Source organism: Portunus trituberculatus, chromosome 50 (genome assembly GCF_017591435.1).
Source record: "Portunus trituberculatus isolate SZX2019 chromosome 50, ASM1759143v1, whole genome shotgun sequence".
Taxonomy (NCBI): Eukaryota; Metazoa; Arthropoda; class Malacostraca; order Decapoda; family Portunidae; genus Portunus; species Portunus trituberculatus.
In genome coordinates this window covers 24,935,234-24,944,539 of record NC_059304.1, presented here as the reverse complement: position 1 = coordinate 24,944,539, position 9,306 = coordinate 24,935,234, and the positions used below count along the sequence as shown (strand labels likewise).

At 43.4% G+C, this 9,306-nt stretch overlaps 1 pseudogene; it reads left to right on the top strand.

Annotated features, from left to right (window-relative positions):
• The first annotated feature begins 781 nt into the window (after positions 1 to 781).
• Positions 782 to 2,364, top strand: LOC123499920 (annotated as a pseudogene).
• The last annotated feature ends 6,942 nt before the right edge of the window (positions 2,365 to 9,306 follow it).

The window sequence follows — 9,306 nt, the reverse complement described above, 5'->3', positions numbered from 1 at the left end:
GATTGAGAGTACTGGTTAACTCTTGCATTAGAGAGTTGGACAGAATAGGGATGAGAGGAAGAAGAAAGCCTTGTGCAGCGTGGCCGCAGAAGGGGAGGCATGCAGTTAGCAAGATCAGTAGAACAGTTACCATGAAAATAGCAATTAAAGATAGAAAGGGATGCAACATTTCGGCGGTGAAAAAGAGGCTGAAGACAGTTATAGTGAGAGGAGGGGAGTTGATGAGATGAAGAGCTTTCGATTCCACCCTATCAAGCAAAGCTGTGTGACTGGAACCCCCCCAAACATGCGAAGAGTAATCCATACAGGGACGGATAAGGCCCTTATACAGAGTAAGCAGTTGGAGGGGCGAAAAAAACTGGCGGAGACGCCTCAAAACACCTAACTTCATAGAAGCTGTTTTAGCAAGAGATGAGATGTGAAGTTTCCAGTTAAGATTATGAGCAAAGGACAGACCGAGGATATTCATAGTGGAAGAGGGAGACAGTTGTGTGTAGGGAGTGTAGGGAGGGTTTCCGTTAGCAGGTTATTATGTTAGGATAGGATAATTTCAGCAAAAAGTTTTCAGGAATTTTTACATTAGGTTAGGTTTGGTTAGGCTAGGAAACCTTACAGGGGGTGTAATAGTTAGCATGCCTATCTACAAATCCATGGGCCGGAGTTTGATTCTTGGGCAGTTAGCATTTAGTTGGTTAGGTCTGGTAGGTTGGGTATGGAAATATACCTGGTGTTTTCTTGTGTGTTATAATTTGTATATATCTTCATATAGATATTTCTGAACATGGAGGAGTATCAGGAGCTGTGGGATGACTGGGAATTTTTGGACCAATTGGAGGATGAGGAGCTGGAAGATCAGCCAGATGCCGAGGGAGCTATTGGACGTAAACGTTGCAGGATTGTTAAAGGTAAAATGTGGCGACAAACTATATCTTCTGTTTCTTTTTCTGTTTGTTAGTAATGCTTCACTAATGGCTTCATGAAGGGGGTCTTCCCTTACGAAACTGTTGAGTTTTTACAGTAAAGTTTATGAGGCGGCGGACAATGGGGATAGTTATGACATCCTATACCTGGACGAGAGTGATGGCTAAAACTAGGTAGGATACAGGGAGTGCCTAGTTTAGGCCTGTCAGCCTCTTGCAGCTTCCTTTACTTTCTTGTGTTCTTGTGTTTAATGTTATTTGATATAAATTTCGTAACTACAGTTTACTTTCAGATCGGATGTACCCGTTCACTGCAATGAGTGATGAGGAGTTTGTGGATCGCTTCCGATTGGACAAAACTTCAATGCATGATCTAATTGAAGAAATTACATACCAACTTTCCGCCCCAACTGACGCAAAAGGTAATATAATTTCTAATAATAATAGTATGCAATGATGTTGCCAAAATTTTCATGACATATATGCTTTGTATTTAGCAAATGTAACTTATAATTTAATGTAAAGTAAAAACAACTGATTCCTTTCATGAAGTTGTACGTTAGAGTACATTGGTCATTTGCAATCACCATATAAGTTAACTTTTTTTACAGGCTGTCCTGTTCCGCCAAACCTGCAGACCCTGATTGCAGTCCGTTGCATGGCAACGGGAGACCACCAAATGACCTTAGGGGGACTGCCATGATGTGTCACAAATGACAGTCAGCAGACGTCTGAAGGTTGTATCAAGAGCAATCGCTGGTTTGAGCCAGCGTTACGTAAAACCTCCTTCTGGCAATGACCTGCGGCGAACAGTGGAGCAATTCCATGATATCGGTGGAATGCCTGGTGTGGTAGGGGCAATTGACTGCACACACATCTCTATACTGAGACCATCTGTGGTAAACCCTGAGATGTTTAGGTGTAGGAAAGGGTATTTTTCATTAAATGTCCAAGCTGTGTGTGGGCCAGACTTACAATTTCACAATGTTGTTGCCCGTTGCCCTGGGAGTGTCCATGACAGCCGGATTTTTGAAAACAGTAGGCTTTGTGCTGAAATAGAAGTTAATTTAAAACCCCAGGTATCATCTACTTGGAGATGCATGATATGCCTTAAAAAGGTATCTAATGACACCTGTATCATTTCCAGGTGATGCCCATGAGAGAGCCTATAACTATAGTCATGCCCAAACCAGAAACACTATTGAATGGGCATTTGGTATATTAAAAAGAAGGTTTGGGTACAAATTTAGATACAACTAAAACTATTGTAGTTGCTTGTGTGGTACTGCACAATATTGCTGTAAAAGCTAGGCTGGTTTTGCCACAAGATGGAAGGGACATCAACATAAATGTCAATAACATCCCTAATGAGGTTCTGGCACATAGACAAGGAAATGTAGAAGGCAGAGTGAAGCGGCAGCAAATCATTCGAGATTTCTTTTAAGTATCAGGGAAACACCACCCTTTCCACCGGTTCTTTTGAACTCCTTCAAGGGGGTGGCCATGGCAGAAGTCTCTCCTTTTGCACTTGTCCATGTATAACTCATTCTAACATTTTTCAGTCCTCACATCCTCTATCTCTCTCTTACATACTCCAGCACTCTTGTATATCCTTTTTGTCAATTCACTCACCCATTCTATCCAAATGTCCTAACCATCTCAGTGTGCTGTACTTCACCATCTCCATCACTCCACAATTCATTCTTCACCCTTAATGGACATTTATACCATCTTTTATATACATTCTGATTACACTTTAACCGTGTTCCTCACAAGCGTCTGATGGAAAAGGTGGCCAGCTACAATATCGCAGGAATTTTGCTGACTTGAATTGGGAAATTTTTAATGGGAAGAAGACAAAGAGTAATGGCGAATGGAGTGGCATTGGAGTGGAAGGAGGTATGCAGTGGTGTTCCACAGGGCTCAGTGTTGGGTCCTCTGTTGTTTGTTCTGTTCATCAATGACCTGCCGGAAGCAATAGAGCACGGAAGTGAGGTTTTCCTGTATGCAGATGACACAAAGGTGTTCAGGAGGATAAAGGACTTAGAAGACTGTGACAAGCTACAGGAGGATCTGGACGGGCTCAGAAAATGGACCGAAAAATGGCTACTAAATTTCCACCCAGAGAAAAGTAGGTACATGCACATAGGTAAATCCAATGTGGACGATAGAGGCTACTCTATGTACAGAGACATTGAAAAGACCAGGATGGAAAAGGACATTGGAGTAGTAATAGATGACAGGCTGAAATTCTCCACCCACCTTGCAGAGAAGATTGATAAAGCAAATAGAATAGGTCTAATAAGAACATTTGTTCATCTAGAGCCTGCAGTCATCAAGCCCTTGTACACTGCTTTGGTGAGGCCACATCTGGAATATGCGAATCAGGTGTGGTGTCCTCACCTGGTAAAAAATATAGAGGCTGTAGAAGGCGTGCAGCGGAGAGCCAAAGCTAAAGTCTGCACATATGTACTCATATGTACTCTCTTATGACGCTGCTCCACACTCACACAGGCACACGTACTTATCTGGGAGGCTGCTGCAATACACCTTCGCAACAATATATATATATATATATATATATATATATATATATATATATATATATATATATATATATATATATATATATTCTTGTAGGCAGACGAGGTTGAAAGCTATAGCATTCTCCTTTGTTTAACTTTTTGTGTACGGTTTCTATGTGCCGTACTGTGTTTCTGTCTTTTTCTCTTAGTTGGTGAAGCAGTTGGCTAAAGGTCAGCGACGTTTCGGAGTTATCTCTCTCCATCTTCAGGCTGTGGTTGTTTTAGTTTAGTTTATTTACAGAAAGTTATATATACAGAAGATGGGGATGGTGTATCTCCTCGCTAGAGATACACTGGAAGAGATAGAAGGTGAAAAATAGAAAAAAAAAGTAAGAGAAGGAAAGTAGCCGGGCGGTCCGGCTTGCTGTGGTAAAGTGATGAGCGTCACAGGGCAGTGCTGAGTGCTGGGTGGAAACCGGAGAGCCCGGGGGAAAACCACCCACACTGCTGTGGGAGATGCGATTGAGATATGGGGGGTTACAAGTATCACTTAATAATATACATAATGTAAACAGCTTAATTACACGTATGAAAAGGTTAGTTTGTTAAATATATTAGTGTCACATAATAATATACATAATTGTAAACAGCTTAAAAAGGTTAGTTAGTTAATTATATTAGTGAGAATTAGGTATATATGTTGATGAATCTGTACAAATGATGTGTGTGTTTGTTGTCTGCGGCACTTTAGAGATTTGTCTTGTCATGTTCGTTAGTCACTTTGTTTATCGTTCACTTTGTGTAAGTCTGACTGCGGTCAGCACTTTCTTCCTCCTTGTCACAGCCCGTCCTGTGCGGCTCACGGTAGCAGCTTGGAGACCCTCGGTGCGGTGCAGTGCCTTCCAGCCCTCCGGAGCTGGCCGGATTGGGGTGGAGGCTGCCTCCTACATCAGACCCGGTTCACTTAGCGCTAGTGCCGCGGCCAGGCCTGGCAGCGCTGGTCCGGGGATGCCCCGGGTGACGAGCGACCGCAGCGACGTGTCCTTCGGTGTGGTGCAGTGCCCTCCAGCCCTCCGGAGCTGGCCGGGTTGGGGTGGGGGCTGCCTCCTCCATCAGTCCCGGTCCACGTTGGGTCGCTGGTGCTTTGTCCGTCAGCGCCGCCGGCACGTCCCGTCTGATGGGGCGCTGCGGTGGGTGGCCGTCGGTGTGGTGCAGTGCCTTCCAGCCCTCCGGAGCGGTGCCGGGTTGGGGTGGGGGCTGCCTCCAACATCAGTCCTGGTCCACGTCATCTCGCAGGTATCGCGACCCATCCATTGCTCAGGCGTGCGGCGGTCCAGGGGTTTCTGTGGGGAAGAGTGAAAGGTGACTGCAGTGTGTTGTCCTAAGGGTTGTGGTCTGTTAATGTGTCTCAGTGGTGGTTGTCACTTTGTGGGATTGTTTTACTTAACTGTATTTAGGTGCAGGATTTGGGTTCATCTCCAGAGCCAAGAGACTTCTTGGGAACCATGTGTGCTGGCGGTCTGGTGCTGCGTCATGGAGATCCTGTAGGTGGCTGAACTGGTCCCATCCTTCGTCTGCCATCCGTTGCCAGATAGAAGAGGCGAGGTCGGTGAGCCGGACGTTGATTGCCTGTATGGAGGCCTCCTCGTGGAGTGATTCGGTTGTTCTAAAGTCGTCCCAGCGGGTGTTGAGGGCGAAGCGTAAGGCACTGTTCTGTACTTTTTGGAGACGGCTGATGGATTTCTTGCTGAGGGCGTGCATGGGGATTGGTGGGTACATCAACACAGGTATCACCAGGGCCTTGATGAGACGGAGTTTTATCTTGGAATCCAGGCTTCTGAATCGAATCTTCAGCCTGAAGATGGAGAGAGATATCTCCGAAACGTCGCTGACCTTTAGCCAACTGCTTCACCAACTAAGAGAAAAAGACAGAAACACAGTACGGCACATAGAAACCGTACACAAAAAGTTAAACAAAGGAGAATGCTCTATAGCTTTCAACCTCGTCTGCCTACAAGAAAATATCCTCCTGGCTATACAAATATATATATATATATATATATATATATATATATATATATATATATATATATATATATATATATATATATATATATATACACCTTCGCAACAATATATATATATATATATATATATATATATATATATATATATATATATATATATATATATATATATATATATTGCGAAGGTGTATTGCAGCAGCCTCCCAGATAAGTACGTGTGCCTGTGTGAGTGTGGAGCAGCGTCATAAGAGAGTACATATGGGTAGTACATATGAGTACATATGTGCAGACTTTAGCTAAAGGGTGAGCGAGGTGTTGGTTGCTCGTGTTTATGAAACTGTCACACCTTAATGGAAGGGACGCTGAGCTAGGCCTCCATGACGGAGGAGATGTGACCCCGGAGGTCACGGGGAGATAAGAGTGTGTGTGTGTGTATGGGTGAGGGCACTGGCCAGCCCTGGGATGATTGTCATACGGTACCGTGTAAATAAGGCATGCATGTGTGAATTGCTTGTAGCCAGCATTATCAGGGATATATTGCTAATTAGCGGTTAAGGTAGATAGCGTTACCTAATAAGCTGAAATAGACTCGTAAGGACATTGCCTGGCAGGTGCGACGGCACAGGAGGCGTGGTCTGTGGGGCACTGTGTGGCACCGACGAGGACAGAGGACAGGAGTGTAGCAAGAGACCTCGAAGGAACAAGTCGTACTCTGGGGAGCAGTCAGAGAGTGAACGAGAGACGGAGACAGTGAAGTGCCTGACGAACTAACAAAGTGTTACTCGTACTTTGTTGCCGCCCCCTGCCCCGTCCTGTGTGCCGCCGCCACCTGTTCCCGGTGACTCGTGTATAGTTGCTGTAATATAGAGAAATAAGGAAGAAGTGTTTCCTTCTCCTCACTCTGTGTGACTGAGCTGAGTGAGAGTGGGTGCTATAGAAGCAGACAGCCAGGCCTGAGAGAGCTATCTGCCCGCTGCTCCACCCCAGCCGCGCCGCGCCACCCAGGTAAAGTCCTTCTCCCTGACACACACGCCCCGAAGAAGAAGCTGAAGGAGGGTCGCAGCAATACACACACACACACACACACACGAATATATAATCAGTACTATGATGTAAACATAGTTAACCTTCATTGTTACCTACCTAGAATGATTGCTATTCCTGTAGATCTGAAGTTTTGTAGATGTCAGCTGTCATAAGTTCCAAGGTGCCCCGGTGTAACTTTGAAACTGTGAGTTGATGAATTTTCAAAAAATTTCCTTGCATGAAGCATTCCATTTAGCGATTCTGTGTTCAGTGAATTACGAACTTTGGTCTTCATTAAATTCACTTGAGAAAACACCCTTTCAACACTTGCACTAGAGTGAGGAAGACACAACAGTTTTTTCATGAAATTTCCTAGTAGTGGAAATAATGGGGAATCATCACCTTTTTTCAAGTCTCCAACCTTTTGCCAGAACTTGTATACATTAATATCAGGTTCTACATTCAGTTCAGTGTTTTTCAGTAAACGCCATTCACCGTCTATCTCATTTAAGTTATTTTCAGACACCAAGTTAGGAAACTGAGCAGCTAGGGGGGCAACAGAGGGAATTGTCTTCATCAGTACACTTTGTGGATCTAGAGCCTTGAGATTTGTAAATACAGAATCACTGAGATTAAACCTTTGCAAAATTTGAGAGGCTCCTTCTATGTAAAAGTCCAGACATCTCAACTTGAACGTGTCCAGTTGCTGCTTGACAAGGTTTTGGTATTTCTGAAGGGATGCAGTTACTCGTCCTCCAAGATATAGCTCTTCCAATTTAACGAAATTGTTTGGGTCTTTTACCCTGACAGCTGATAATGGTGTTGATTCTAAGACACTTGGCTTCATGTACAACTCAGGAATGGTATGGAAGACAGCAGAGACTCTAGTGTGCAATGCATAAATCTTTGGATTCTCACTTTGCATCTCTTTGTTTAAGTCATTAAAGAAGGATAAGACAAAATCAAGAAATTCTAAGTAAAGCTTACTGAATGGGTCACGAAGTCTCTGAAGAATGGTGTTAGCTGCTATGACCCGATCTTCCAAGGCTGCTTGTGTGAAAAATAGCTGAAGTGCTGGAAGCTGTTCAAGTAACCGTTTTACAGCGCTATGCAATGATAACCATCTAGTTTGACAGGGATGTAATAGGTTGTGAGGCTTCACATTAGCAAATTCTTGGAAATCCTTAAAGGCTGCTGTCTGCTTTGGTGACAAGAAGTAGTTGTAGACATCACGGATCATATCCTCAAGCCAGCTTGGCAACTTGTTGCAGGCTTTAGATGCACACAAATGAAAGGAGTGGTATACACATTTCATTATAAATAAATTGGGTATATCATCCTTTAGCAATTTTGAGAGTGAATGGCGAGCTCCCATCATCACACTGGCCCCATCCGCAGCAAATCCTATAATGTTTTGTTTGTAAGGGATATTTGCACCATTAAACACACTCTTGACACATTCATAGAGGCTTTCAGCACTGGCACTTTCTAAGGGAACTAAGGCTAAAAATGAATCCTAAATGCTTTCCTGAGTGGCAACTCGTACAACAAGTGCAAGATGTTTTACGCAGCCCCTGTCTGTTGACTCATCCACCATTAGAGAGAAACAATTTTCTCCAAGATGTACTAATAACTCGTCACATTCCTTTCGACCAAGGACATTTTTCACGATGGCTGCACATTTAGTTTTACCGCACTTCAATTTTTTTGCGACATCTGAGTCTGGACATGGATAGCGGGAACAAGTTTATCTGCAGATGAGAATGGAAGATTTAGCTCGCTCACTACTGCAGCCAACCGTATCTCTGCTTCTTTCACTTGTTTTTCAGCATGCCTTTTTCCACTAACACTAGGCATATCAAGTACACTAACTGTGCGCTTTGCACTTTCAACTATCTTAATATGTTTTGCTCCAGCAGCATGCTTTTCTATTTCTGACTTGCCCGCCTTTCCGTCAGAGTTACACAATTTACAGTGGTAATACAAAGGTCCCTTGTCACTCTTTGTCAGCCAACTTTGAAACAATGGGTCACTTTCCCATTTTTCTGTGTATTTCTGCGAATATGCCTTTTGCGTTTGGCTGGAGGAGTAGACATGACTGCTGTACGCGTTCCAGTAATAGAATCCTTCAGAGACTTCCAGACCTAACTGAGCTGAGCGACAGTGTTATCACTCTGCCAAGTTCCTCACTTAAGTAATTCGCTTATCATTTTTTTTGTTGTTGTTTGTTTAACATCTATTTAATATGGCTTCCGCTCAGTTTAACGTTGAAGATTTTTGTGCTGACCCTTCTCTGGAACAACTTAAAGGTGCTAATATAAAAAAGGACCAATGGAAGACCATCGCTAAACATTTTGATGTTCCCATCACGTCTCAGATGACTAAAGAGGTCATTAAGAATGTAGTTGTTGAACATCTAGTGCAAGAAGGTCAGTTGCTAGGAAATGCCATAGAAGAGTTAACTCCCATGTCAGCCTCTACGAGGACTATAATACACAGTCCCCAGGAAGAACAGGATAAGAGTAGGATAAGTCAGTGGGAAATTGAGAAGCTTAAACTAGAATACCGGATGCATGAAAAACAAATGCAACTACAGGCAGAAAAAGAAGCGAAAGAAATGCAACTACAGACAGAAAAAGAAGCGAAAGAAATGCAACTACAGGCAGGAAAAGAAGCGAAAGAAATGCAACTACAGGCAGAAAAAGAAGATAAAGAGAGAATTTCAGTTACAACTTAAAAGGCAGGAGAAAGAGTCAGAAATTCAGGAGTTAGCCCTACGAAATGACGCTAAGTTTAGAGGGGAAGAAA